Genomic DNA, 6679 nt, shown 5'->3' with positions numbered 1-6679 from the left:
AGAACTAGAACAAATAATTTCAAGCTTTGTATGGAAATACAAAAAACCTCGAATAGCCAAAGCAATCTTGAGAAAGAAGAATGGAGCTGGAGGAATCAACTTGCCTGACTTCAGGCTCTACTACAAAGCCACAGTCATCAAGACAGTATGGTACTGGCACAAAGACAGACATATAGATCAATGGAACAAAATAGAAAGCCCAGAGATAAATCCACACACATATGGACACCTTATCTTTGACAAAGGAGGCAAGAATATACAATGGAGTAAAGACAATCTCTTTAACAAGTGGTGCTGGGAAAACTGGTCAACCACTTGTAAAAGAATGAAACTAGATCACTTTCTAACACCGCACACAAAAATAAACTCAAAATGGATTAAAGATCTAAATGTAAGATCAGAAACTATAAAACTCCTAGAGGAGAACATAGGCAAAACACTCTCAGACATAAATCACAGCAGGATCCTCTATGATCCACCTCCCAGAATTCTGGAAATAAAAGCAAAAATAAACAAATGGGATCTAATTAAAATTAAAAGCTTCTGCACAACAAAGGAAAATATAAGCAAGGTGAAAAGACAGCCATCTGAATGGGAGAAAATAATAGCAAATGAAGCAACTGACAAACAACTAATCTCAAAAATATACAAGCAACTTCTGCAGCTCAACTCCAGAAAAATAAACGACCCAATCAAAAAATGGGCCAAAGAACTAAATAGACATTTCTCCAAAGAAGACATACGGATGGCTAACAAACACATGAAAAGATGCTCAACATCACTCATTATTAGAGAAATGCAAATCAAAACCACAATGAGGTACCACTTCACACCAGTCAGAATGGCTGCGATCCAAAAATCTGCAAGCAATAAATGCTGGAGAGGGTGTGGAGAAAAGGGAACCCTCCTACACTGTTGGTGGGAATGCAAACTAGTACAGCCACTATGGAGAACAGTGTGGAGATTCCTTAAAAAATTGCAAATAGAACTACCTTATGACCCAGCAATCCCACTTCTGGGCATACACACCGAGGAAACCAGAATTGAAAGAGACACATGTACCCCAATGTTCATCGCAGCACTGTTTATAATAGCCAGGACATGGAAACAACCTAGATGTCCATCAGCAGATGAATGGATAAGAAAGCTGTGGTACATATACACAATGGAGTATTACTCAGCCGTTAAAAAGAATTCATTTGAATCAGTTCTGATGAGATGGATGAAACTGGAGCCGATTATACAGAGTGAAGTAAGCCAGAAAGAAAAACACCAATACAGTATACTAACACATATATATGGAATTTAGGAAGATGGCAATGATGACCCTGTATGCAAGACAGGGAAAGAGACACAGATGTGTATAATGGACTTTTGGACTCAGAGGGAGAGGGAGAGGGTGGGATGATTTGGGAGAATGACATTCTAACATGTATACTATCATGTGAATTGAATCGCCAGTCTATGTCTGACGCAGGATGCAGCATGCTTGGGGCTGGTGCATGGGGATGACCCAGAAAGATGTTCTGGGGAGGGAGGTGGGAGGGGGGTTCATGTTTGGGAATGCATGTAAGAATTAAAGATTTTAAAATTTAAAAAATAAAAAACTAAAAATTAAAAAAAAAAAAAAAAAAAAGAAAGTGAAAGAGGAGAGTGAAAAAGTTGGCTTAAAGCTCAACATTCAGAAAACGAAGATCATGACATCTGATCCCATCACTTCATGGGAAATAGATGGGGAAACAGTGGAAACAGTGGCAGACTTTATTTTTGGGGGCTCCAAAATCACTGCAGATGGTGACTGCAGCCATGAAATTAAAAGATGCTTACTCCTTGGAAGGAAAGTTATGACCAACCTAGAGAGCATATTCAAAAGCAGAGACATTACTTTGCCAACAAAGGTCCGTCTAGTCAAGGCTATGGTATTTCCAGTTGTCATGTATGGATGTGAGAGTTGGACTGTGAAGAAAACTGAGCACTGAAGAATTGATGCTTTTGAACTGTGGTGTTGAAGAAGACTCTTGAGAGTCCCTTGGACTGCAAGGAGATCCAACCAATCCATTCTAAAGGAGATCAGTCCTGGGTGTTCTTTGGAAGGAATGATGCTAAAGCTGAAACTCCAGTACTTTGGCCACCTCATTTGAAGAGTTGACTCATTGGAAAAGACTGATGCTGGGAGGGATTGGGGGCAGGAGGAAAAGGGGATGAGAGAGGATGAGATGGCTGGATGACATCACTGACTCGATGGACGTGAGTCTGAGTGAACTCTAGGAGTTGGTGATGGACAGGGAGGCCTGGCATGCTGCAGTTCATGGGGTTGCAAAGAGTCGGACACGACTGAGCCACTGAACTGACCTGAACTTCCTTGAAACTGCAACTTTTTCAATTATTTATTACATGTTGCGGCATCCACATGACCTTTGTTTGATCTCAGATACAACTTGTGATAGCTCCAGGTCTGAGATGAACTTGGCCCAGGGTTTTACTTACTCAATGCATGTCATTTAGTATTCTGCCCATCTAAGCATCTTATTTCAGAATCAACCATATGGAATTTTGATGCCAAGGCTTATCTTAATTCTGAGGTATCTGATAGCATGGTAATTACTACAAAGCCATCAAGTACTAGCAAACAATTTGCATCTCCTTAGGGACTAATTTTCCTACAGGACAAATAGCAGTTGTCAAAGGACTAAGAATAATTTTGTTTACAAGCACAGATTTAGAAGCCACTAAACAAGTATGAACATGCGCTGGAGATGTGACTTTCACTCATAAGTATCTGACTTTAAATCATTAAGTTTTAAATGCTCGTAATGAAAAAAAATAGCATTTCAGCTCTTCTGATGAGCAGAAGGAAATTAGGCCTCTGTGATTCTTCTTGACCCATTAATGGGAATGTATTTTTAGGAACTCTTATTTGTTCTCAGCAACTTGGTTATAAAAGCACTCAAGACTAGGAAGGGAACACTTTCTTCCTTGAATTAATTCATTTTAGTTCAAACAAATTCTGTAAACATGAATCAATCACTTTTTTGTTCAAGACTCCATGCACACAGGCTTAAAAATATTCTTCTTGCTTTCAGAATACTTTGATTGTCACTGCCTTTGATGCAGCCCTAGTCTGAAGCAGCTATGTGTGCCCCTTTGAACTGCTAATATTTACTCAACTGCCTGGTTGCTCTTTCTCAAGTGAGATACTTTAGATTTTTTTAAAAATTCAATTTAAGCTTGAAAATCACAATTTATTCCATCCCAGACACCAACATTGTTGTTCTGTTTGACTGTGTAGAAATAATTTTTGCTATAATAACCATTATGTTTGTCCATTAATAAATTACCCTACTGGAAAGAGCATAAAAGATTTATCTCATCAGAGATGGTTATGTTGCTGAAGCTGCACACTCAATGTATAATTTCCTACCCTAGAATTGCTTTCAAAAATAAAATAAATTAGTATTTAAATTATGCATGGCAAACAATATTTTGATGTTTCAAATTGTAGAGAGACCTAATGTTCATAAGATTATTAAATAAAAATTTTAAAGTTAGTCTAGGTACCTGATAGTCATTGAGTTTTTTAACTGACCACTATTTTTCTTTTGGCTTACAACATTAATTAAACACCCTCATGCTGAGAGGTTTTTGCCTCTCTCAGTGACTTTTCCTGAAACTGATGTGTTTTGACAGACAGGGGCTATATTGCTGTAGTTATAGAAGTAAAGTTGAATTAGCTATGTTCATATTCCCTGAAAATTTTCAATATCTATACACTATCTGAGCTCACATGATGGCTGTCAAAAAAACTGCTGCCTAAGACAAAGAATTGCCTTATCATTAGAGCTGATATCTTGCTAACTCATCTGTTTTATTGATAGCATCAAGCTATATCTAATGAAGTGAAAGTATCATATTTTATAGCTCCAAGGCTAGTAGTAAATGATCACATAGAATAAGGATTTGTAAACACAATATCAAACAGAGATGTTGTAGTTATTCAGATATGTGAATAATTTTAAGTATTAAGAATCTGCATGAGAGCAGTAATTTGCTAAAATAAGCGATCATAATTTTTTATTTTGTTAACACATTTTTGTAATAAGGCAAATATTTGTAATAAGGCAATATTTGTAATAAGATTAAGACTGGACTTTAACGAAACCTTCTTGGCAAGGTGGTAAGTTTATCTAGTTTCATGATTGTTGTGGTTATCAACTGCAGAAGAATCTCCATCGACTATGAAAATATCTCCAAATGTGTCATGACACATTCCATTCATTTACTGTATTAAGACCTAGTTAAGACAAATGCCAACATTTTTCCTCACTATCTCTAATTTGTCAGTGTGAAGAGAAATGTTTTTCTTCACTATGAATTAGGTTTCTAGAGCTTTATGGTACATAAAATTGTATGTATCCTTTTCCTTATCCTTCATTGTTTGATCCCAAATCTCCAGATATTGATTGCACTGCCTCATAATCATTCTCCCTAAGATTTGGGCCCTGCTACTAAAATTGCTATTCGCCAAGTCATCACTTACTGGTAACAAACTGATATAGTTTCAATTATCTGTAAAAACATCTTGAGCAAAACCACATGGGAATGTGCTAATTTGAATATTCATACTTGGTGTCTGATTTGAAAACTATTTGTTTATATATTTTTGTGGGTGAAAGCATTCTCTCAAAGGTATTATTTTCAGATAATTACAAAATTCAAGGATTTTAAAGGAAAATAGAAAAGTGGTTAATTAAGTAGCTCCCATGGCAACTAGCAAAAAACATTAACCAGAACAGAGTAGGGTAGCTCAGATAGGACTGGATATACCAAGCTAAAGCTCCACTCTTGCCTTTGAGTGAGTATATTTTTCTGCATACTTAGCTATATAATACATAGTTTGAATTTGCTTAAAATTATCTACTGTATCATTTAAAGGGATGTGGAAGCTGTTCAAGTGTAAAGTTTGTTTTTTGTGACGTAGATATTAAAAACAGGTAAAGAAAAAGTGATGGGATAGAAAGTTGTGTTTTCTAAAACATGGCAGTTATTTTGCTGGGAAGAAAATACGAGGTCAAAGAACACTGTGTCTACTCTTGTATTTAATAAACACAAATCCGCTTTGAATGGCCGCCAGGGCAGTCTACTGGAATGTTGGCCAGTCTAAGTGTAGAGAAGTTCCTGTCCCATGAATTATTTCTGCATTGCTTCAAAATATTGATGTTTCTGCAGTCTTTTTCTTTGAGTTCCAAAGCTGACAAGATGAACTCATTCACATCATTTTTTGAGCATTGGTAGGATGCTGCAGAATATAGTCAGTAATTGTCTTTGGCACGTGAACATCCAAGGTGACTCTAGATATAACAGCCCACAGAGCCGTGTAGTCTCTGGTATCCTTACTGAACCTTTCTCCATAGCCATTTTTTTTTTTTTTTTAATGGAGAGATTTCCCTCTCCTCCATTTTCGTCCTTCTTTTATTCCTTTCCTTCCTCTCTTTCTTCCTCTTTCCTTTCTTCCTTCCTTCCTCTTGCTCGCATTGAATATATGGGAATAAATTATGTTATTGGCTTTACAGCTCTTTATAATAGAGGGGAAAAGGGTGACTACTAGCTAGTCTCTTCTTTCACTTGCATCCCAGGTGGGCACTGAGGAAGAGAAGGGCCTTACCTGGCTGGTGCACGCTTTCCTGAGTGTGAGTGTAGCTCCTTGGTGTTGCACACCCACAGCTGTAAGATGTGACCCTGTGTGGAGCAGGCCTGGTTTCAAGATGAATCCAAGAGGGATGCAGAGGAGAATTTTCTTTCTGTTGAAGTTTTAAAGTCAAATCTCCAGATGGCAAAGGGAAGAATTAAGCAGATGAATAATAACAATAAATGTTTATGGCTGTGCTAATAAAGCTGCATTCTGTTGGTATGTATCAATACTTTATGCACCAGGAGAGTGGAGCTAAGGTTCCAGGAATTCAAGAACAAAAATAGAACCTCTCTCACTTGCTGACTACCATTTGAAGATAGAACTTTTAATTCTGCAGTTGAGGTGAAGGCATGACTGGCAGATATTACTGGGAAGGAAAACATGTGGCTATTACAAATTATTCATGTCTGATCCTTTCTTAATGGCAAATTTTAAGATTATAAGAATAGTTGATTTGGGGACAGGGATTCACAAAAAAGAAGGAGCACCTAAAAAGTAATGTCAGAGAGCTTGGTAGGTTGATGGAAAGTCTCTTTAAAATTTAGCCTGTGAATAAATGAAGATTTTTTACAAATCAAATGTATATGACTTTCCATGCAGTCAAACACTCTAGTGTTTTACTAGGACATGGTTAAGAGAGAGATGATTTATCAGGAATAACCACCTATTAAAATAGTAATGGCAGTGGAATTGCCATTATTAAAATGTACTCTAAAGCTGCCAATTAAAAATGGTTACTGTGTAAAAAAAAAAAAAAATGGTTACTGTGACACTGATTCTAGAATTGACAGACAGAGAAGTGGAAGTAAATAATAGTTTAGAAACAGCCCTTAGTATATATAAAAATGTACTACATGAGGAATGAGCTATTAAATATCCAAAAGGAAATGATTAGCTTATACCTAGTCCTGAGATAGTTAATACATCAAAAATAATTTGAGGAAAACTCTTGTTGCAAAACATAGGTGAAACATAACAAACATCCTCTTG

The sequence above is a fragment of the Ovis canadensis genome, chromosome 10, assembly GCF_042477335.2.
Source record: "Ovis canadensis isolate MfBH-ARS-UI-01 breed Bighorn chromosome 10, ARS-UI_OviCan_v2, whole genome shotgun sequence".
NCBI classification, from domain to species: domain Eukaryota; kingdom Metazoa; phylum Chordata; class Mammalia; order Artiodactyla; family Bovidae; genus Ovis; species Ovis canadensis.
Note: the sequence above shows the minus strand (reverse complement) of the source record.